Genomic DNA, 25,540 nt, shown 5'->3' with positions numbered 1-25,540 from the left:
GACAGTTGCACAGGGGTCTCTGAATGCTTAGACAGCCTGTCCTTTCCTGACCCAATGCCCCTCACCAGCTTTTTGAAGCACATCTTGACCTTTTGTCTTTCTGTTCCCTGGGATGAAAACTCATCTTCAGTGCTGTCTACAACAAAAGAGAAACATCATGTTACTAAAACCTCAGGAACAGAGATTGCAGATTGGGCTAAGATTGTACACTTTCTTAAGGATGATCTGCATGGAAAAGCAGCAAACAATTTCAGAAAGATACAAGAAAAAATGCCTCTAATGGGTACTTATACTGTAGTTCAACTCGATTTGTTCTGTAAGTGGTAGGGAAAATGGGATAAAATACTTCATGTTCAAGCATTTTTGCTGCTCAGTCAGAATGAAACCCTGCAGCAGGCATGGACATGTTTCCTGAGAGAAGTAGAAGAAAAAAATTTAGACAGACAAGCTGATCCTTTATTGCAAGCCCCCCCGCCACTTGGTTCAGTGGGCATTTTTGGGTGAAACAGAACCTCTTTCTGTCAGCTCTAAAGGTTCAGCTGTGTCCATCCTTTCTACCCCTAGTCCACCTGAAAGTTCTATTGAGGACCCTTCATCCCTCTTCCTTACCCATCTAGTCCCATTCTATACCCACCACTCCTTGAATAAGTGAGCTCAGTGAGTACTACTCATAGTGGAGCTGCCTATCAACCTCCAAAGGGAAATGTTTGTCCACTTAGAGAGGTTGCAAATGGAGAAAAAGTCCCGTGAGAAGACATGGCCCCTTTTCTATGTCTGGTTTGGCTCTATATAAGACAAGTTTGGTTATTTCTCTGAAGATCCAGGAAAATTCACAGATGAGTTTGAGAAGTTAACTTTGATCTCTAGTTTAACTTGGCAGGATCTGTATGTTTTGTTGTCTCTGTGTTATACAGTGGAAAAGAAACAATGCATTTTCAGGACAGCTAGGACCCATGCAGATGAGATATTGGCTCACAACCAGAACCATAATATATATCAGACAGGAGGTATAACAGTTCCAGATCAAGTTCTAGAGTGGAACTATCACAGGGGCAGTGAGGACTTGGGAGAAGAGATCATATGGTCACTTGTTTTTTGGAAGAGATGAAGAAAGGCATGAAATAGCCTGTTAAAAGTGAAAAGATTAACGAAGTTTCTCAGGGCAAAGATGAGAATCCAGCTCTGTTTCAATAGTGTTTAGTTGAGGCAACCAGGAGATATACTAACAGTGATCCTGCCTCAAGGAAAAGATAAACACTTCTGGGAGTCCATTTTATAACCCAGTCTGCCCCTGATATCCATAGAAAACTAGTAAAAGCAGCTGTGGGTCCCCAAACTTCTATGGAACAGCTTTGGATATGGCATTTTTAGTTTTTAATAACAGAGAAAAAGTAGAGGAAGCAAAAAGAGCAAGAAGGACCTCCCACAAGGTGCAGCTCTTGGTTGCAACCTTAAGCTAACCTCCCACATGGGGCTGCCTCCTAAGTCTTGGCCTGAACAACAGAAACTGAAAGGTGGGAAGACCAAAGCTGGCCATCTGAGTCACTGTGCTTTGGGCATAAATCAGGGTGCACACTGTAAGAAAACTGGCCATTGGAAGAGGGATAATCCAGTGTTCTGAAGAGAGCCATCAGCACCCGAACTAATGATGAGTGAAACAGCCAGGCAAGTGCCCAAAAGTGACGGGGCCTGAGACCTTCCACCAAAGCTCCAATCAGACAACTAGCCATATTATCTGGAGAAGCCTTGGTAACCTTCACCATGGCAGGTAAGAATATTAACTTTCACCAGGCATGGTGACTCACACCTATAATTCTAGTACATTGGGAGGCCAAGGTGGGTGGATAACTTGAGGTCAGGAGTTCAAGACTAGCCTGGCCAACATGGTGAATTCCCTTCTCTAATAAAAATGCAAAAAAAAAAAAAAAAAAGCCAGAAACTGCTTGAACCCGAGAGGTAGAGGTTGCAGTAAGCTGAGATTGTGCCACTGCACTCCACCTAAGAAAGAGAGCAAGACTCTATCTCAAAAAAAAAAAAAAAATATATATATATATATAAACTTTCTTCTGTACTGCTTACTCTGTTTTGACCCATTATAATGGGTTTCTGTCACCCCAAAACTGTATGGTCACAGGAATAGATTGAGAAGCCCATAGATGCCATTTTATCTATTCTCTAAGCTGTTTTTTAGAGACTTTGGTTTTCTTACATAACTTTCTTGTCATGCCTGGATGCCTCAGGGCAGTCACAGCACTTCTCTTTTGGTAAATAAAGCCAATAAACTGGCTGTAGAACAACACCCTGAGGTTTAAACCCACACCAAGTACAAGGAGTCCTAGAAGCTAAAGGACACCAGTGGATGACAGGGGGACGCTTATTGAAATATCAGGCATTTTGCTAGACACTCCTGATAAACTGTTGATGCGAGGTGCTAATCAGTGAAAAATAGTTAAACATTTGTATGACTCTGTTCATTTGGGAAGAGATTCCCTGTTTCAATTAATGTTGGCCTTTTATAGAAAAAGGATTACTTAAAACAGTAAACCCAGTAATTCGAGCCTGTGAACTATGTGCCTGGAATAACCCAAATGACCAACCAATGTTTATCTCCTCCTTTAGTAAGGCCTGTTCAGCATAGAGGAATGTACCATGGTGAAGATGGCAAATAGACTATACTTAGATGCCCCCATGTAAAAGGTTTAAATATTTATTAGTATTCATTGACACCTTTACTGTTTGGATCAAGGCTTTTCCTACCCGGTCGGAAAAGGCAATTGAGGTTCCTAAATTCCTACTAAAAGAAATAATTTTGCCTGGCACGGTGGCTTATGCCTGTAATCCCTGCACTTTGGGAGGCCAAGGCGGGTGGATCACCTGAGGTCAGGAGTTGGAGACCAGCCTGGCCAACATGATGAAATCCCTGTCTCTACTAAAAATATAAAAAATTAGCCAGGCATGGTGGTGGGCACCTCTAATCCCAGCTACTCAGGAGGCTGAGACAGGAGAATTGTTTGAACCAGGGAGGCGGAGGTTGCAGTGAGCTAAGATCATGTCACTGCACTCTAGCCTGGGCAACAAGAGAGAAAATCCATCTCAAAAACAAAAAAAAGAAAGAAAGAAAAGAAAAAGAAATAATTCCTAGATTTGGGCTGCCTAAGAGCTTACAGAGAGATAAAGGCCTATCTTTCACAGTGACAATTACACAGAACATATCTTGAGCCCTAGAAATTTAGTAATGCCTTCACTCAGCATGAAGGCCACAGTCTTTGGTGAAAGTAAAAAGAGCTAATCAAACTCAAAAGAGGACTCTTGCTATGCTATGCCAAGAAACATCAAAGACCTCGCTGTCTTTGCTATCCGTAGCCTTATTACAGATTCCAGTGGCCGCTAAGGGAAATCTGCAGCTCAGCTCTTTTGAAATAATGTATGCAAGGCCTTTCTCAGCTACATGCCTTCTAATAGACACAGATACTTTCAAGCTACAGAAATATGTGACAAGCACAAAACACACTCTGAATATGAAAATCAAAGACTCCCTTTCCCCAACTAAGGAAGATAATCTTGTTATAACCCAGCCAGGAAATTGGGTCCTATTAAAAACTTGGAAAGAAGGATCCCCAGCAGGTCAACTTTCCCCAAAATGGAAGGGACCTTATCAAGTTCTCTATAGTACCCCAACTGCAGTTAAAATTCTGGGAATAAACAGCTGGGTCCACTTATCTCAAATTAAACCTGTCTCTTATGAAGTCCTATAGGCTGGCAGAACACAAGAGACTGATCCTGTTTATTCCCATGAGCCAGTGACCTTTGACTCCTGTTCAGAAGAAATGAAACGGATAGGTAACATAAAGATATAGATTGGCATTCTACTTTTGGGTATAAGTTGGAATCATGCAGAGAGTAATTTATTTACTGAGTGAGCACAGACTTCATCCTCTCTACATAATCAAACAAACTGTTGTGTATGCAGACATTTTAACAGAGACCCAAAAGGAAACCTGTGCTTTGATCAAAACCAAATGTTGTGTGTATGCTCCAGACTATTCACATAATATTACCCAGGCTATAAAAGTTTTAAGCATTCATATCTCTGCCATTTTTATGCACTATCAGTCGACCACGTATCAGCTTGGTTCCAACAACTGCCCACTTCTTGCAGAGCCTTCCTGTTTAGTTTACCTGGGATAATTTTACTAATTTTGCTTTGCTGTTGTGAAATATATTGTGGTTTTACTCTTTGTGTAGAAATGCAAGACAAGCTCACTAAATGCTTTCTTGAATTGGACATTTATTAGTCTTCCAGTAATCACCTTTTTTTGGAACTTGAAGTTATGAACGACCTTCACTATACAAACACTGTCTGGCTGAGTTTCTCTCTACTCTGAATGCAAGAGGCCCCAACAGTTGGTCAGGAATATCATCGCCCCTACTCAGCCTGAAAAATTTACAGAAGGTGAATCTTTGTCTCTCTGCAACTCTTAGGATTAAGGGTCCTCTTGTAAAACAAGGGGGAAAATATGTCAGAAGCATTTATACCAGAGCGACTCCATTTTGAGAGAGGGCTAGGAAAATGATGCTGAGACTTGCTGGGCTGCATTCTCAGCAAGTTAGACATTCCTAGCCTCTAGATGTTTACGATTAAGGGAACGAATTAATGTTTACTAAGCAGAACCAGACTTAGGACTGTCCAGATATCCCAATATCTGGAGAACAGAGGCATTCCTAATTTTGCTTTAAAGATAATATCGAGTTGGCGGATGTGGTGAATCACGCCTGTAATCCCAGCACTTTGGGAGGCTGAGGCGGGTGCATCTCCTGAGATCAGAAGGCCGAAACCAGCCTGGCTAACATGGAGAAATCCCGTCTCTACTAAAAATACAAAAATTAGCGGGTGTGGTGTTGTGCACCTGTAGTCCCAGCTACTCTGGAGGCTGAGGCAGCAGAATCACTTAATCCCAGGAGGCGAAAGTTGCAGTGAGCCGAGATCGTGCCATTGCACTCCAGCCTGAGAAACAAGAGCGAAACTCCGTTTCAAAAAAAAAAAAAGTTTACATTTTGAATACATTGACAAAAAGAGAGAGCAAAGAAGAGAGAATTTTCCCGTGCTCTGGGATGGGCCTGGCTCAGCTCAGGGAAGAAACCTTGCCTGAAAAGGCTACAACTTAGGCTGTCAATCTTTCTTCTTTCAGTCCAACCTCTGACCACATCTTCCATCACTCAGGGCCTGAGAAGGCGGGGTCTTAAACGTTATCCAATCAGGGGCGCTGTCCTGGGAACTGTCCAATCAGACACACAGCTGGAGCGAACAGGGCGGCTTCCGGTATTTGGCGGGGCCTTTGCCTCTGGCTGCAGTCGTTGCTCCTGGTGTCGTCCTCATTGCTCTGTGTCTTCTGCTTTTAGAGGCCCAGCCTCTGTGGCCCTATGACCTGCAGGTATTGGACATTCACAACTGAGACACGAGGACCCCCTGGAAGCCTAGAAATGGTGAAAGTGCTGAGTCCGACATCCCGAGAGAAGGGACGAGCCTGGTTGGAACCGGTGGGAAGCGGTTGATGGGACTCAGGCCTCTCCGCAGTCAGCTCCACAATCTGCGCCCGGAGTTCTCCTTGCCCAGCTCGGCCTCAGTCCCCTTCAGCCATAAGATGGCGGCTGCACTGACAGCCGGGCCCCCCAGACAGCCTGTCTCTTCCCTGCTCAGTGACCATGTCCTGGCCTGGAGCCCTCTCTGGGCAGCTCTGGACCCGCAGCCCCGCATCTCTCCCAGATTGTGCAAGTACCACGGGAGGAAGGTCAGGGCAGATTCCTGACTTGGGGTGCAGGTTCACGAATGGGAAGAGCTTTTTGTCCATGGGATTCCCAGGCCCTTTTTTTCTTTTAAAAATTTATGGGCGTCACCACGAAAATATTAAATAACTTAATCAAAGGGTGATTCAAAAATTGTTGAGCAGCACCCTGCTGTAGTTTGTAATTTGCAATTCATGGAAGGCGCTTGAAGGAAAGGTTTTTATAAGAAAACCAAATTCAATAATTGGCTTGGTACGGTTATGCAGTTTTTTGTTGTTGTTGTTTTGTTTTGATTTTCTATTTTTTGAGACAAAGTCTCTCTGTTACTCAGGCTGGAGTGCAGTGGCTCACCCCAATCCCCGTCTCCCAGGTTCAAGCATTTCTTCTGCCTCAGCCTTGCTAGTAGTTGGGACTACAGGCGCTCGCCACCACATTTGGCCATTTTTTATTTTTATTTTTTGTAGAGATGGGGTTTCACCATGTTGGTCAGGCTGGTCTGGAACTCCTGACCTCAGATGATCCACCCACCTCGGCCTTCCAAAGTGCTGGGATTACAGGCGTGAGCCACTGCGCCCAGCATAGTTTCTTAATTTTTATAATCAAGGTAAAGCTGGTTATGTAATCAGCTTAATTGGCAGTTTATAGTTGGTTAAGCCTGAATTTTGTTTCCTCCAATGTAGTTATTTACCAAGAAATGCTCTTCAGTTTAGATTTTTTTTTTTTTTTTTTGAAGTAGAAATCCGGGGACTAGAGCCACCTCAATCTAATTTCCTGCCACTTACTGATTTTCACACTCCACAGGGGACTGATTTTTTTTCTGAATTTTTCACACGTGTCACAAGCAGGGCCTCAAGTCCACTCCTCATCACCTATTCCTCCAGTCTGACTCTGGCTTGCACTAAAATACTAAATTTTCAGTTTCGTCTGACATTCCCAAATGCCAATTTCCCCTCCCTAATTCACTTTATCAACAATTTGTCATTTAGTATACATTTTAATACCTATTTTAATTAATCTTTTTTTTTTTTTTAACTTTTGAGATAGAGCCTTGCTCTGTTGCCCAGGCTGGAGTGCAGTGGCTTCATCTAGGCTCACTGCAGCCTCCACTTCCTGGGCTCAAACGATTCTGTTTTTTTTTGTTTTGTTTTTTTTTTGACACGGAGTCTCGCTCTGTCGCCCAGGCTGGAGTGCAGTGGCGCAATCTTGGCTCACTGCAAGCTCCGCCTCCCGGGTTCATGCCATTCTCCTGCCTCAGCCTCGCGAGTAGCTGGGACCCCGGCTAATTTTTTGTATTTTTAGTAGAGACGGGGTTTCACCATGTTAGCCAGGATGGTCTCGATCTCCTGACCTCGTGATCCGCCCGCCTCTGCCTCCCAAAGTGCTGGGATTACAGGCATGAGCCACCGCGCCCGGCACAATTCTCTTGTCTCAATCTCTCAAGTAGCTGGAATTACAGGCACTCGCCAGCATGCCTGGCTAATTTTTGTATTTTTGGTAGAGACGGGATTTCACTATACTGGCCAGACTGGTCTTGAACTTCTGGCTTCAAGAAGTCCACCTGCCTCTGCCTCCCAAAGAGCTGGGATTACAGACCTGAGCCACCGCCCCTGGCTAATTAATTATTTTTTGACAAAGCATTTGATGGCACATTTAAAAAGATTTTTTTGTACATATTTCCTATGAGAGTTAAGCAAAGAATAATCTGACACTATTGTAAAATATCTCTGTGGGTTTTTTTTCTTCTATTTTCCGTTGACACAGATATCTTATCAGAATGTTTTGGGGTCAAGTTTTTTTTTTTTAGAAACATTATAGGGTGATGTGTTTTCAGTCACCCTTCAGGTTTTCTTGGACCTGGATTTCAGTACTGTATGGGGATAAACCACAATACCTACCATAACTATGTCTGCTAGAGTCTCTAGTGAATATCAGCCCTGGGGCTTATTCGCTCATAGGGCAACCTGAGGTATTGAGTGTAGCTTCTCAAGTGCACACATGGATGCCCTCAGGCTAAGAGGCATTTCCTGGTGTACTTTTTTTTTTTTTTCAAAGTTAACCCCTTGAGACATTAATATTGTCTTCACCCAAACCAATTTTCATTTCTTGGAGACTCATTGCTGGTCAGCCAATCAGATACCAGTATTGATGAGAAAAATAATTTCTGTGTCCTGGATTCCTTTAGGGGACAGAAAAATAGTACAAGAAAAACAGTAAAAAAATTCTAGAAAAAAAATCATCACTCCAAAGACAAGAAAACCACCAAACCCCAAAAAGCTGACTCCATTGAGATGGTGTAAGAACTTGCAGAGTAAAATGCGCCTGAGGCACTCTCTGGGTCATAGTTCAGAGTCTCCTGAGACGGGATTATTGAGCACTTAAGTGTGCAGGGTGGGGTGGGGCAATCTCTCAAGTAACTGAATGGCCTGACTTGACACATGAATAAGACATATCTGTACCTTGAAAAGATTTATTCACTTATTTTACCTAAGGTTTATTTATTTATTTTTTAAGACAGAGTTTTCCTCTGTCACCCAGGCTGGAGTGAAGTGGTGCCATCTCGGCTCACTGAAACCTCTAAATCCCAAGTTCGGGTGATGCTTCAGCCTCCCAAGTAGCTGGGAGTACAGGTGTTCACCACCACTCCCTGCTAGTTTTTGTATATTTAGTAGAGTCAGAGTTTCACAATGTTAGCCAGGCTGATCTCAAACTTCTGGCCTCAAGTGACTCACCTGCCTGGGCCTTCCAAAGTGCTGAGATTACAGGTGTTAGCCACTGTGCCCAGCTGTTTTTTTTTAATTGTATATTGCATTTTAGTAGTAGAGCTTGAAAGGTAAGAAAATATTTACAAAGGGCATAAAAAAGGTGAGTCTTTTTTTTTTTTTTTTAATTGAGACAGTTTCACTCTTGTTGCCCAGGTTGGAGTGCAATGGTGCCATCTTGGCTCACCGCAACCTCCACCTCCTGGGTTCAAGTGATTCTCTTGCTTCAGCCTCCTGAGTAGCTGGGATTACAGGCATATGCCGCCAAGCCTGGCTAATTTTTTATATTTTTAGTAAAGACAGGGTTTCTCCATGTTGGTCAGGCTGGTCTCGAACTCCTGACCTCAGATGATTCGCCCTCCTCAGCCTCCCAAAGTGCTGGGATTACAGGCGTGAGCCACCGCGCCTGGCAGGTGAGTCTTAAAAACATTAATATCTAATAATACATTTTGTTTGTTGAAAATTTTCACTTACCTTTTTCTCAGAGTGAGTTTAGAAATTTTCTCAGGTGTGTGTTTTTATGGCAGAGTGATTTCATACAGTCCATCTAGCTTTTAGAATGGTAGCTACCAAGGAAGAAAACAAAGAAAAATTTCTCTTCAATTTCAGCTGTAGACAATGAATACATTTCCACACACACACACACAAAATGTGGTTGGTAACTGGTTACATAGATTCCTGAAAACTTCAGTTCCTTTTGTTAGCAGGGTAAATTTTTGACCGTGACTATCTTTGTTCTATATCCTGTTTTTGTGTGTGTGTGTGTTTTTTTTTTTAAGATAGAGTCTCACAACGATGCCCAGGCTGGAGTGCAATCTCAGCTCACTGCCACTTTCGCTTCCCAGGTTCAAGCGATTCTCCTGCCTCAGCCTCCTAAGTAGCACTACAAACACGTGCCACCACACCCAGCTACGTTTTGTGTTTTTAGCAGAGATGGGTTTTCACCATGTTAGGCTGGTCTTGAACTCCTGGCCTCAAGTGATACATCCACCTCGACTTCCGAAAGTGCTGGGATTACAGGCGTGAGCCACCATGCCCGGCCCTGTATCCTGTTATTTTGATTTTTGAGTTTATTGCTAAATTTTATGTGATGAAAATTGGTGCCTCCTATAAGTGTTTCCAAGTGACTAATTTTTTTTTTTTTTTTTGAAACGGAGTTTTGCTCTTGTTGCCCAAGGTGGAGTGCAATGGTGCAATCTTGGCTCACTGCAGCCTCTGCCTCCCTGGTCCAAGCGATTCTCCTGCCTCAGCTTCCCGAGTAGATTGAATTACAGGCTTCCACCACCATGCCCGGCTAATTTTTGTATTTTTAGTAGAGATGGGGATTTCACCACGTTGGCCCGGCTGGTCTCGAACTCCTGACTTCAGGTCATCCACCCACCTCAGCCTCCCAAAGTGCTGAAATTACAGACGTAAGCCACCGCACCTGGCTGACTAATTGTTTCCTATATGAGTTTTAATACAAATAATAAAATAATACATTTATTGCCTGAAAGGAATAAATACTTTTGCTATTCTTTGAGGTATAAAGTGTAAGCGCCTTAAAATATTCTTCCGTTACATGAACACTGTGTTTGAGTAATTTTGCTGAATGTTTCTAACACTTAGTTTTAGTTTCAAAAACCAAGTTAATAACTCTGATATGGAAATTAAAGCTTACGCTGCAGGAGGGTGCACATGAACAAAGGAAAGTAGGGGGTTTTTATTACCTCTGATGCAGCTTTTTCTTGTTACTGTGTCCTGCCTCCACTGGCTGGAGTTGGACTGCATAATCTAAACTAAACCCAGTTGGCTAACTTGAAAAATGCAGGAATGCAGTTATACGGTTGGGAAGGCAGGAAGATCAGTTTCGGCAGAAGTAGCCATTGCGATGGGAGGGGTAATTCACAGAGTCGGTAATAGATTTGGAATGTGGGCTCCATAGATAAAAACTGGGAGAAGGTTGTTTACCAGGGCAGGGGGAACATACAGAATAAGAAAGTCTGGCCTTGAAAACAGGGAACAGAAGGGCAAAGAAACTTAAGCTAGCTAAACATTTGAAGAAGAATTTCTTATACAGTGTTCAAACTCTATGCATTACACGGTTAAGAAAATGCTCATTTAAATAGGATGGCATTTATTACCTGGAAAGTTCTGAAAAAATATCAGGAGATAACTGCTTATTAGGGTGCTAAAGAAAGAACTACTTAAAATGACTGCTAAAAATGTTAGAACATAGGCCGGGCACAGTGGCTCACACCTGTAATCCCAGCACTTTGGGAGGCCGAGGCGGGCGGATCACGAGGAGAGGAGATCGAGACCATCCTGGCTAACACGGTGAAACCCCGTCTCTACTAAAAATACAAAAAGTTAGCTTGGTGGCCGGTGCCTGTAGTCCCAGCTGCTCGGGAGGCTGAGGCAGGAGAATGGCGTGAACCCGGGAGGCAGAGCTCGCAGTGAGCCCAGATCATGCCACTGCACTCCAGCCTGGGCGACAGAGCGAGACTCTGTCTCAAAAAAAAAAAAAAAAAAAAAAAAAAAATTGTAGAACATGGACGATACCTGTATCTTGTACTTTCCATAAAAATGATGTTTTCTTATGGTTAAATTCAGACAGTAATTTAGTAGGGGCCATATCTCAGTAGTGATGCTGTGTCCTTCTGGGTGAATCAGCACACTATAAAAAGTTTTCCTAGTGCAGTTGATGTTAATAACTCAATAAACTCTCTTACAGAGTTTTTCACTATAGTTATTTTTCTCTTCATTAAGTATTTTTATGCAGTTGATGTGCATAAACCATCACATTTAATCTGGCAGCTGCTTTTTTTTTTTTAAGGTTTTCTTTGCATTTATCTTTCTTTGGTAAATGAAATTCTCATCTTTGTTTACAGGCCAGAAAAACTGAAAAAAAAACACAGGCTCTTCCACTTACTGGATGTTTGACAAAATAGTATTTTGGTGCCAAAACATTGGCATAACTGGTGAGCTTGGTAGAGCCTGGTACCTCAGACTTTATTTCAGATCTCCTGAAAAAATAATCTGCCTTAATAAGATGTCCAGTTTATTGTACACATTAAAATTTGAGTGGTACCGTCTAACTCAACATGTCTATTTTGTCTGAAATATATAAACTATGTCTTTTTCTTCTGAAAAATATACACAACTAATTCTCTATTATGTAAATATAGCACTCAAAAATGTACATGTTCGTGATATGCCCTCAATTTTATACTTTTATCATTCAGACAAGTATCACATATACACTGAGGTTGTGGATATTATGCCACTCTCTTATCTCATAGTTAGAGAATACCTTAGAAAACGTTTGTGTGTTGACAATTATTTTATTGGATAATTTCAGTTATTCTTTTAAGTCAGAACCAGTTCTATTCACTTTCTGATTTTACCTTGTGTCAAATAAAAAATTCTATTCATAGCCACTTTGTAAATATGTGTGTTTGTGTGTGTTTTCCAGGGACTGTTGACATTTAGGGATGTGGCCATAGAATTCTCTCTGGAGGAGTGGCAGTACCTGGACACTGCACAGAAGAATTTATATAGGAAGATGATGTTAGAGAACTACATAAACCTGGCCTTCCTGGGTGAGGATAACGTTAATACAAAATTCCTCAATATAAAATAAAAATTTCATTTCTGTTTGTAGAATGTTTTCTGGTAATTATGCTTTCATATTTCTGTTATCAAGAAAATCCTGGGGAGTTGTCTGTTTAGAAAAAATTTATTGAAGATGTTTCATCTTGACCTGAACTTTCCACATTCCTGAGCTGATCTGTGTCCTTCATTTTAGATTAGTGGTAATTTCAGAAGCTTAGTGGCATAAAATATTGCTATTCACACCTTAAAATCTATCTGCTTCACCAATTTTTTATTCAGTAGTGGCAGGCACTGAAATTAAGAACCTACAAAATTAAAATATTTTCTAAATATTTAAACATTTCTGTTATAAAATAGTATATTGGGATAAACCTTTTAGAATAATCTATTATATCCTTTTTACTGAGCACATTACTAAGTCGGTAATTGGAGAATATGAACAAAATTCATGTTAGTTATTTTTAATAAAACAGGTATTGCTTTCTCTAAGCCAGACCTGATCACCTGTCTGGAGCAAGGGAAAGAGCCCTGGAATATGAAGCGACATGCGATGGTGGATGAACCCCCAGGTAGGTGAGAGTGAATAAAACAGATGACATGGATGAGAGGTCCAAAGTCAAGAAGAAAGTAAGTCTTTAAAGCGATTTGGGAAGCTGTGTTCCTAAGGAAATAGTTTCTGGGAAGCCTGAAATTGTTTAAAAATTACACTCTCACATAGGGCCATCTTCTGTTTATGCTTATAAAATCTCTAAGAATTCTACTTTCCCTTCAGTGATCTTCGTTGAAGTTTACAGTGACAGCCAAAGTACTGTTCATGGCATATAAAAGAGTGCACAATCTGACTTCTTGTTTTTGTGGACAGATACATATCTGCATAATTTTGAGATACTCTGTTAAACCATTTTATTTTGTTTTATGTTATTTTATTTTATTTGAGAGGCACCTTTGCTTTTGTTGCCAAAGTTGGAGTGCAGTGGCGCAATCTCAGCTCACTGCAACCTCTGCCTCACAGGTTCAAGTGATTCTCCTGCCTCAGCTTCCTGAGCAGCTGGGGTTACAGGCACATGCCAACACACCCGGCTAATACTTTGTATTTTTAGTAAAGATGAAGTTTCATCATGTTGGCCAGGCTGGTCTCAAACTCCTGACCTCAGGCGACCTGCCCACCTTGCCTTCCCAAAGTGCTGGGAATACAGGCGTGTGCCACCGTGCCTGGCCTAAACTATTTTTAAGTTCTCTTTTTGCATCACATCTGGAATTTTGATAGGGAGTTTATTGAATCTAGAGATCACTTTGGATAATATGGCATTTTCACAATTCTTATTCTTTCAATAGAAATAAAATATTTTTAAATTTATTTGTGTCCTGTCTAATTTTTTTATTGATATATCTTTCATTTAAAAGATTTATGAGCTCTTGGCCTGGCATGGTGGCTCACGCCTGTAATCCCAGCACTTTGGGAGGCCGAGGAGGGTGGATCATGAGATCAGGAGTTCAAGACCAGTGAGATGGTGAAACCCCGTCTCTACTAAAAATACAAAAATTAGCTGGGCATGGTGGCGGGCACCTGTAATCCCAGCTACTCAGGAGGCTGACGAAGGAGAATTGCTTGAACCCGGGAGGTGGAGGTTGCAGTGAGCCGAGATTATGCCACTGCACTCCAGCTTGGGTGACAGAGCAAGACTCTTGTCTCAAAAAAAAAAAAAAAGATTTATGAGCTGCTTAATTAAATTTGTTCTAAAATGGATTATTTTATGCTATCATAAATAAGATTGTTTTTTCCTCTGTCAGAGAGTTTGTTTTAAGTGTATGGAATGATTACTCAGAATTGTATGTTAATTTTATATTTTGCTAATTAACTGAGTGTATTCATTAGTTTAAACAGGTTTTTATGTACTTTTTATTTTTTATATATTTAATATTACATGATCTACAAACAAACATTTTACTTACTGCACTTCAACTTCAATGACTTTAAATTTTTCTTTTGACTATTTCTTCTTTCACATGCCTTCAGTGCAATGTTAAAATAGAAGCATTGACAATAAGAAACAATAGTTTTGCATTGGTGTGTGTAAATTTGAAGGAGCAAACACCTCTTCAGGATTTTATAAACTGGTTTCAGAAAGGAAAAATCTATTTTTGTTGGGCCACCAGAGTGATAGAATGCCTCTGGGTTTGTAGTGAAGAGGGGTTTTAGGTTGGTTTTAAGCCTTCTGGATTTGCACAAGAATCCATTTAAGTGGGCTTGTTAAAAGGGGCTTGGATAGTTGTAATTCTCATTTAATTTTTGGACAGAGTGAATATCCTTCAGGACTTTGGTCTGCAGGGCAAACCCAAGGGCAGATTTCTGCAGTCAGGCCTGCATATGGTGGGCTTTATATCAGGATGTGGATGAGCATGGCTTTCACCAAGTACAAGAGAGAATTTTCCCCGGTCACTTTGGGTTTCTACATGGGCAGAACCAGCCGTGAACTGTGGCTCAGGGAGCTGGAACTGCATCATGGAACTGCTTCAGGGACCACAGTAAAGGCGAAGGTCTGCAGGCCTACTGCATGGCTATAAAGGCAGGTCTTCCTCCAGGCCTCTGGAAGGGCAAGACCTCCCCCAGACTATGGCTGGGAAGAGTTTGGGATTGTGACAGAGTAAGTTTAAAATTCTCAGTGGAACCAAGTTAGGTGGAACGTTTTCTTGTCTGTAGCCAAAAACAGTAGTCCTGTAGTTTGCCACCTGAATAAGGGCCTGTCTTCTAAACAGAATTACCTTCAGTCTTGGGCTTCAGCAGAGTTTCACAGCTCCCTTCCTGGATCTCAGAGCTCTCTTAAAGGCACTTATTTTTGAAATGGGGGTCTTCCTACATAACCCAGACAGGTCTTAATATTTTGACTGCAGGCAATTCTCCTACTTTATTTTGCCATGTAGTTGTCATTACAGGTGTGAACCACGATGCCTGGTTCTCTCATAAAGGCGTTTTTATCAGGAATGGCTGACAAATTTTCTTGCTTTCAGGGGATAAGCAAGTAGGGTACCTTTTTTAAAAAATCTTATTAATGTCACTCTCCATATACATTTTTACTTTCTATTTTCTACTTCAAATTTGTCTGTAATTTTAGATTCAGAAATTTAGGGTACTATACTAGAATTTACATGTTGTGCCTGAATTAAATTAGATAATTAGTGTGCAGGCAGACAAAAAGGAATTATAGAATTTTCAACAACTTTTATCAGCCTATATCTAAATAATAACATAATTTATTCCCCAAATATTCATTTTATATAGGAGGCTCTAACCATATGTGTATATATATACGTATATATAAGTGTATATATATATATATATAAAAGCAATGTAAGGATTTTCTTTGCTTCTAAACTTGGATTACAGTAGTTATATTTTGTTTAAAAATAGCGTATATTTAAAACGTAAAAATTGGCACTAGTTTTTTTAAATGCTTAAATCTATTAAAAGTTTCTCATTAGCATCTCCCATTTATGATTGTTCTGCATTTTCTCTGAAATTTTATTGCCATAAAATGGATGCCAGTAATTTCAAATGCCTGCCTTCCGTGAATGCACAGTTACAGTCAAACATTGCAGTTATCTAGACAAATTATTTGTTAATGTACATTAATGTTGCCAACTAGATTTTATGACTAAGCATTTCTGTTATTATTGTCTTGCAGTTGTACGTTAGTGTGCTTTTTAGTGTAAGTTTGTTAACATCAGTTTATTGTGTCTATTGCTATTATTTAAGAATTATAATTTTAGACAATTAGCAGTTGTTTGTATACTTTAAGTTAATGTAAGTTTTAATTAAAAGATAAATGAGCCATGTGTATCACAATCAAATTATATATATGTGTGTGTTTTTATCTGCAAATATGACCCCAATTTTGGCTATACCTTATCTTGTATACATTCATACATTCTTAGCTCATTTTCTTTCTTTTTTTTTTTGGAAATGGAGTTTTGCTCTTGTTGCTGAGCCTGGAGTGCAATGCAGGATCTCCTCTCACTGCAACCTCCGCCTCCCTGGTTCAAGTGATTCTCCTGCCTCAGGCTCCTTAGTAGCTGGGATTACAGGTATATGCCACCACACCCAGATAATTTTGTATTTTTTTTTTTTAAGTAAAGATGGGCTTTCTCCATGTTTGTCATGCTGGTCTGGAATTTCTGATCTCAGATGATCTGCCCACGTTGGCCACCAAAAATGCTGGGATTACAGGCATGAGCCGCCTTGCCCTGCCTCTTAGCTCATTTTCAATGTTGATTTTATCTTTTCTAAGTGAGTGGCCTTGGAAATAGTCTTATTTTCACCATGTGTTTAATGATGAATATGTGTTTCCTTTGTGTGAGAGAAACACTTTTGTGATCCGAAGGTAATTTTTAAAAAGATTTATAATTCTGTATTTTTTCCAGTTTAAAAAAAATTGTTGTAAAAACACATAACATATAATTTACCTTCTTAAATCTATTTAAATGTACATGTCAGGGCCAGGCATGGTGGTGGCTCACATCTGTAAAACCAGGATTTTGAGAGGCAAGGACAGGGGGATTACTTGAACCCAAAAGTTTGAGACCAGCCTCGGCAAAATATGGAGACACCCTCTCTAATAATATTTTTTTCTAAGAAATAGCTAGGCATGGTGGTGTGCACCTGTGGTCCCAGCTACTTGAGAGATTGAGGGGCAGGATTACTTGACCCTGGGAATCTGAGGCTGCAGTGAGCCATAATTGCGCCATTGCACACAATCTTGGGTGACAGATTGAGACCCAGTCTGAAAACAAAAACAAAAACAAAATGTATATTTTAGGCATGTCATCTATATTCACATTGTTATGCAAAAGACTTCTTGAAATTTTACATCTTGTAAAACTAAAACTCAGTATCCATTAAATAACATTTATCCACTTTATACTCTCTCCATCCCTTGAGAACCACCCTTCCACATTCTGTTTTTATAAATGAGACTATTTTATATGTCTTAAATAAGTGAAATCATAACATCCATCATTTCATTATGGCTTATTTCAGTTGACATAATATTCTCAGAGTGTATCTTTAAATGTGAGAAGATTTTTTTTAAGGCTGAATAATATTTCATTGTATCGAACATGTCTTCAAGGTCCTATGTTGCATATTTTAGATATAGATTCATAAATGGAATTGCTGTATTTGATCATTTATTTTTAATTATTTGAAGTACATTTATAACATTATAAAATAATGGGTGCATCCTTATTTTCCACCGACAATCAACCCAACTAACTTTGTATTTTTAGTAGTGATGGGGTTTCACCATGTTGGTGAGGCTGGTCTTGAACTCCTGACTCATGATTTGCCAGCCTCGGCCTCCCAAAGTGCTGGGATTACAGGCTTGAGCCACCACACGCGGCCAAGAGTTTCATTTTTATTGCATCATCGACAGGTTTGGTGTTTTTAAAAAATTGATAGTGGCCATTTAAATGAGTGTGAGGGGATTTTGTTTTTCATTGTGATTTTTATGCATTTCTCTACAAATTAGTTTTGTGTGTCCTTTCAAATGTTTTGATGAAAATTTATTTCAATTATTGGCCTATTTCTAAATAAAGTTATTCAACTTTATTGTTTTGTTTGTTTTGAGATGGAGTATTGCTCTGTCGCCTAGGCTGTAACCTCCACCTCCCGGTTTCAAGTGATTCTCTCACCTCAGTCACCTGAGTAGCTGGGATAACAGGCGCATGCCACCACACCTGGCTAACTTTTGTATTTTAAGTAGAGATGGAGTTTTGCCATGTTGGTCAGGCTGGTCTTGAACACCTGACCTCGTGATCTGCCTGCCTCGGCCTTTCAAAGTGCTGGGATTACAGATGTGAGCCACTGCGCCTGGCTATTGTTCGGTTTTAAAAGTTTATATTTTTTGAATATTGACTCCTATCATATATGATTTGTAAATATTTTCACCCATTTTCTAGGAGGCATTATCCCCCTATTAAATATTTATCTGTATTTATATGTGCAGAAATGGTGAAGTCATTATTTCTTTATAAATTATCCACTCTCAAGTATTCCTCTATATGCAAAATAATTAATGCAGTCTATAATGTTGTCTAGGTTTTCTGTTTTTTAATTGATTTTTTTATGTGAGTTTTCTATGATGGAAAATGGGGTCTTGATGTCTACAATTATTATGTTGCTATGTATTTTTTGCTTTACTTTTGTTAATATTTGCTTTATATATTTTGGAGCCTGATGTTATATATACACATACATAAAGAAAGGAAAGAAAGAAAGAAAGAAAGAAAGAAAGAAAGAAAGAAAGAAAGAAAGAAAGAAAGAGGGAAAGAAAAAGAAGAAGGATAAGAAAGAAAGAATAGTTATAGATTTGTGGTAAATCAATTCATTTTACCAATATATACTATCAATGTTTGTCTCACGTTAGCACTTGACTTAAAGGATATTATGTCTAATACCCAATTGTAGTTACTATTTTCATAAAATAAAGTTTTTTTTTCACCATGTGGTTTTCAGCCTATTTAACTCAGTGCTAAAATGAGTCCCTTGTAGGTGGCTTCTTCTTAAGCCACTAAGGCATTTTATTTTTTCTTTTTATAATTTCATTTAATTATTTGTTTATTCGTTTATTTTTGAGATAGGTCTCACTCTCAACCAAGCTGGTTTGCAGTGTTGTGATCATGGCTCACAGAAGCCTCAACCTCCCAAACTCAGAAGATTCTGTCATTTCAGCCTCTCAGGTAGTTGTGTGTAGCCTCTCAGGTAGTGTGTAGCATCACACCCAGCTAGTTTTTTTGTATGTATGGTTGAGACAAAGTTTTGCCACATTGCCGAGGCTGGTCTCAAACTTCTGAGATCCAGTAATTAGCCCACCTTAACCTCCGAAAGTCCTGAGATTACATTTCTTTCTATTAAGTAGTTTAATTAATTTATATTTAAAATTATTTATTAAAATGAAGTTATTAGTTTTATTGTTATTGTTTTATGTATTCCTCAGTGGGTTTTTTAATATATTGTTTTATTGCCTTAAATTTTATTTTAATTGTGTAGTGACGTGCTTCAATTATTTTTTACATTTTGTTTTGCATAGTTTCTATAAATATTATCTTCATAACCATCTTGTGTATTAGTCTGTTTTCATGCTGGTGATAAAGATATAACCCGAGACTGGGCAATTTACAACAGAATGAGGTTTATTGGACTTACAGTTTCGTATGACTGGGGAGACCTTACAATCATGCTGGAAGGTGAAAGGCATGTCTCACCTGGTTGGCAGACAAGAAAGAGAGCTTGTGGAGGAAAACTCTGCCTTATAAAGCCATCAGATTTCATGAGACTTATTCACTGTCATGAGATCAGCACAGAAAGACCTGCCCCCATGATTCAATTACCTTCCACCACGTTCCTCCCACAACATGTGGGAATTAAAGATGAGACTTGAGTTGGGACATGGCCAAACCATATCATCTTAAAAAATGGAGTTTACATGAAACATCTTAAAATTAAGACAATATATTTAAATCTCATGACAACTTAAATTGAATATAAAAATTATACCTCTATATTTTTCAGTTTGTTATTAATATTAAAAATTATTTTATATTGTATATTAACATTTATGCCGGTTTTTCTGTTTTAAATACTCTACAGAATAGCTTTAAGACTTGTATACATCATCATTATGATAGTAAAGAGTTCTATATTTGTATATTTGCATTTAATAGAGCGCTCTGTTTTATGTATGGTTTTATGATGCTGTCCAGTATTTTATTTTTAAACAAAATTGACTCATTTTAGCATTTTTTTGGTTATATGCAGAGTCTCCCTGGATTACTCAGCGTGATCTGAAACTCCTGGTCTCTAGTGTTCTGACAGCCTTGGCCTCCTAAAACTATAAGATTATAGTCATGAGCCCACAGTGCCTGCCCCCATGTAGCATTTTTTCATAAAACTGTGCAAGTGGTGATGAACACCCTCACCCCTTATCTTGGATTTTTTTTTTATTTTCATCTTCTTTTTAAAGTGAAATAAATTTAAATCAAATATTATTGGGTAGAATTTTTTCTTTTATTATGTCAAAATGTGGAAAGTTCTCACCGTTTTTTATCTTCAAGTAACCTCTATTATTTTTTTCTCATATTCTTCTTCCTTAATGAATATGTTGATCTAGTTGATGGTATCTAATAAGTTTTACATTCCATGTTTTAATTTTATTTTGCAATTTTATATTTTTGTATATAAAATTTTTATATGTATTTGAGGGTATGTCACAACACATCTGTTAATTGTGTTTTGATTTTTTAGTATATATTCTAATTGTGCGTGCCAATATTTAACTTTGTACAATTTAAGACATTGTGGAGCAAAATCATATATGAATTAGCCATATGTCTTTTCCAATAGAATTATCTCTATTTGCCTGGAAAAATGTTATCCTTGTTTTTTTTATAACTTGTATATCTGTTGTGAAGGTTTGTTGTGAATGGTTTTTTAATCCTGTGAAGATGAGAAGTCATGAAATTCTTGTAATTTCAACATCCTATTAATTTGTGAATATATGTGATTTTTGCATGGGAGAAACACATTTGGATTTGAATATAATTTAAAACTATCATAACTATATATCTTTTAGGTATTATTGTTTATTTTTACTTGTCAATAAAACATAACAAAATTTACCACAAAATATTTTTAAATATTCAGTTTATCGTGACATTGTCATGGAACATATTGCTAAAACATTTTTATCTTGTAAAGCTAAATCTTAATACATATTAAACAACTACTAATTTTTCCATTGTCTACCAAATTTTCCAGAGTCTTGCTCTGTCACCCACACTGGAGAGCAGTGGCACGATCTCAGCTCACTGCAACATCCACCTTCCAGGTTCAAGCAATTTTAGTGCCTCAGCTTCCTGAGTAGCTGGGATTACAGGTGCCAACTGCCATGCCTGGCTAATTTTTGCATTTTTAGTAGACGTAGTTTTGCTATGTTGGCCAGGCTGGTTTCAAACTCCTGAGCTTAGGTGATCCACCTGCCTTGGCCTCCCAAAGTGCTGAAATTACAGGTGTGAGCCACCATGCCTGGCCCCAGTTTTTTCTGTTTTATGGCACTTTTCAAATATCACTCTGTTCTTTGTTTCTAAAAGTGTAACTCCTTCAGGTATCTCATACAGTCTCTTTTTGTGGCTGGTTCATTTCATTTTGCATAATGCCATCAAGATTTATATTTATAGTTGGCAGAATATTTCCTTCTTTTTGAATACTGAGTGATATTCCAGAATTTTTTTTTGTTTTTCTATTTCATTTTTTAGATGGAGTTTCCCCCTTGTTGCCCAGGCTGTAGTGCAATGGCATGATCTTGGCTCACCGCAACCTCTGCCTCCCAGGTTCAAGCGATTCTACTGCCTCATCCCCCCAAGTACCTGGGATTACAAGCATGTGTCTCCACGCCTGGCTAATTTTGTATTATTAGTAGAAACTAGGTTTCTCCATGTTGGTCAGGCTGGTCTTGAACTCTCAATCTCAGGTAATCAGCTCGCCTCACCCTCTCAAAGTGCTGGGATTACAGGCTTGAGCCACCGCACCTGGCCTCACAATTTTTATATTTCAAATTATATCTGCTGAATGATTTGGTGAAAGAAATTTGCGTTGCTTTCACCTATTGGCTTACAGTAACAATGCTGCAATAATTATGAGTATGTAAATGACTCCTTATATGACCATATATGTGAAAGTTTATATGTGTGCTGCATTCTATTTTATGTCTACTTTTTTACCTTTATACTAATAGCAAATCATTTTAATTCTGTAGCTTTGTAATGTATTTTGAATTAAGAACTTAAATGCCTCCAGTATTTTTTTCTTTTTTTTGAAGATTGTTGGGCACTTTATAGTCTCTTGGGATTCTATATACTTTTGGGGTTGTTGTTTCTATTTCTTCAAAAATGCAATGAGAAATTTGGAAAACATTGCATTAAATATGTAAATTGCATTCAGCACAATGGACCTCTTCACAATTTAACTATTTCAACTTTTGTGTAAGAGCACACTTAAGAGTGTGTTGTTTAATTTCTGTGTATTTGTAAATTTTTCATTTTTGTTCTCATCATAGTATACTCTCATATCATTTTGGTCATAGAAAGTAGTTCATGGAATTTTACCTTTAAAAATGTTGGTAAGACTTCCTTTGTGGCCTAAGATGTGGTCTATCAAGGAAAATGTTATATGAGCTATTGAGAAGGGTGTGTATTCTGATGTTGTTGAGAAATGTTCTCCATAACTCTGTTCCGAATAATTGTTTTATACTGCCTTTAAGTAGTCTATTCCCTTATTAACATTCTTGTTTTATTTTTGTTACAGAAAGTGTGGTATTAAAATATCTTTCTATAATAATGCTGCTTTCTTTGTGTTTCTTCCATTCTGTCAATATTGGCTTTATATATTTGGAACACTAATGTGAGAGACACACACACACACACACTCACACACACACAGAGAAATTTGTAATAAGTTCCCAGTTAATGAATCAATTATTTTTTGATGTTCTTCTTTGTTTCTTTGGAGTTTTAATTTCAAGTACATTTTATAAAATATTATACTTTTTGACTTAAGATGGAACTTGTGTATGATTATTTTGACTGTTTATGCTGTCCTCTGATTAATGTTTGCATGGAATGTCTACTTCCAGTCTTTTTTAATCATAAATTTCTTTTCTGAGATGGAGTTTTGTTCTTTCACCCAGGTGGGAGTGCGGTGGCATGATCTCGGCTCACTGCAACCTTTGCCTCCTGGGTTCAAGCGATTCTCCTGCCTTAGCCTTCTGAGTAGCTGGGACTACAAGCATCTGCCACCACGTCTGGCTAATTTTTGCATTTTTAGTAGAGACGGGGTTTCACCATGTTGGCCAGGGTGGTCTCAATCTCTTGACCTCGTGATCCACCTGCCTCGGCCTCCCGAAGTGCTGGGATTACTGGCATGAACCACAGCACCCAACCTCTTTTGTGTATTTATACAAATATGTTTGTGGTACTTTGGGGATTACATATAACCTCTAAAAAATACAACAATATATTTTAATCTGGTAAAAAAATAAGTTGCATACAAAAATTCTTTTTCATCTTCCCTCAAATTTGTCATTGACGTTGCTAGTTATGTCTTTTTATGTTGTATATTCATTAACAGATATTTATAATTATTTCTATACTTTTTTCTTTCAAATTTCAGAGAATAATTAGAAATGTTTTTTGCACCACTAGGATAATGCTCAGAAATTCTAATTTTGTTTATTTGTGTATGTTTTCCAGAAAATTATTTTTGTATGATTATGTGGTGTTTTTTTGAATCATGTTATTTTCAGTAAAATAAACTATTTTCAGCACCCTTTATATGTAGGACATAAGCAGTACCAATATACTTTTTTAAAATTTGTTTATTTTGGAAAGTTTCTATATTTTTATTTGGCAGAACAGATTCACTGATGGTATTATTCTCACTTAATAGCTGCTTTTTTTCACAACTTTTTTATGACTACATCACACAGTTCCCTTATGGCCTGCAAAATTTTTGTTAACTGTTCACAGATTATCTCATAAGACTGTGTTTGTAAATGGCACATCACTGTTTCCTTTTAATTTTTATTTTTTGGAGACAGAGCCTCGCTCTATCCTCCCGACATGCTGGAGTGTACTGGTGCAACCTCAGCTAACTGCAACCTCCACCTCCCAGGTTCAAGCGATTCTCCAGCCTCAGCCTCCTGAGTAGCTAGGATTACAGGCACACACTTCCACACCCAGCTAAATTTTGTAGTTTTAGTAGAGATGGAGATTCGCCATGCTGGCCAGGCTGCCCTTTCTAAAGGCATTATGTTACAGTGAGAAGCAGGAAAAGCTGTGTTGGGTAAATTTATCAGACTTCTCTTTTTCTTCTATGTGGTTTTTCACATTGCGCTCATCTGGGACACTGCACACAATTAACTCATTTATAAATTTTCCACAGATGTATTTTGGTCTCTATGTTTTTGTTACATTTATAAGTCTGTGAAAGAATTAGGGCCTGTGGTATTTTGCAAAGCCATTTTATTTATGTAGATGGTATAAATTTATAGGTAAGATTTTTAAACTATATTCATGTGAGTCTAGTAAGTGGAGTAATTTATAAAATTTTTTTTTCAGGTATGCGTTCTCATGTTGCTCAAGACCTTTGGCCAGAACAGGGCATGGAAGATTCTTTTCAAAAAGTAATACCAAGAAGATATGAAAAATGTGGACATCAGAATTTACAGTTAAGAAAAGGCTCAAAGTGTGGATGAGCTTAAGGTGCACAAAGGAAGTTATAATGGACTTAACCTGTGTTACACAACTACCCAGAGCAAAGTATTTCAATGCGGTAAATGTTTGAAAGTCTTTTATAAATTTGTAAATTCAAACAGACATAAGACACACTGGAAGGAAACCTTCCAAATGTAAAAAATGTGTCAAATCATTTTGCATGCTTTCACACAAAACCCAGCATAAAAGCATTTATACTACAGGGAAGTCCTACAAATGTAAAGAATGTGGAAAAACCTTTAATTGGTCTTCAACCCTTACTAATCATAAGAAAATTCATACTGAAGAAAAACCCTACAAATGTGAAGAATATAGAAAAGCTTTTAATCTATCCTCAAATCTTACTACACATAAGATAATTCATATTGGAGAGAAATCTTGTAAGTGTGAAGAATGTGGCAAAACATTTAACAAATCCTTAACCCTAACCATACATAAGAGGATGCACACTGAAGAGAAACTCTACAAATGTAAAGAATGTGGCAAAGCTTTTAGCCAATCCTCAACCCTTACTACACATAAGATAATTCGTACTGGAGAGAAACGCTACAAATGTGAAGAACGTGGCAAAGCATATGTATGGTCCTCAACCCTAACTAAACATAAGAGAATGCACACTGCAGAGAAACCCTATAAATGTGAAGTATGTGGCAAAACTTTTCATCGATTCTCAAATCTTAGTGCACATAAGATAATCCATACTGGAGAGAAACCTTACAAGTGTGAAGAATGTGGCAAAGCCTTTAGCTCGTCCTCAACTCTTACTAAACATAAGATAATCCATACTGAAGAGAAACCCTACAAATGTGAAAAATGTGGCAAAACCTTTAACGAGTCTTGAATCCTTTCTAACCATAAGATAATTCATACTGGAGAGAAACCTTACAAGTGTGAAGAATGTGGCAAAGCTTTTAATCGTTACTCAAATCTTACTAAACATACGATTGTTCATACTGGAGAGAAACCCTACCAATGTGAAGAATGTGGCAAAGCCTTTAAATGGTCCTCAAATCTAACTAAACATAAGATAATTCATACTGAAGAGAAACCCTACAAATGTGAAGAATGTGGCAAAACCT

At 38.4% G+C, this 25,540-nt stretch overlaps 1 pseudogene; it reads left to right on the top strand.

The window, feature by feature from the left end:
- Positions 1 to 1,761: 1,761 nt before the first annotated feature.
- On the top strand, positions 1,762 to 25,422 carry LOC109024078 (zinc finger protein 726-like; annotated as a pseudogene).
- The last annotated feature ends 118 nt before the right edge of the window (positions 25,423 to 25,540 follow it).

The sequence above is a fragment of the Gorilla gorilla genome, chromosome 20 (genome assembly GCF_029281585.2).
Source record: "Gorilla gorilla gorilla isolate KB3781 chromosome 20, NHGRI_mGorGor1-v2.1_pri, whole genome shotgun sequence".
Classification (NCBI taxonomy): Eukaryota; Metazoa; Chordata; class Mammalia; order Primates; family Hominidae; genus Gorilla; species Gorilla gorilla.
This window is presented reverse-complemented; position numbering and strand designations above follow the sequence as displayed.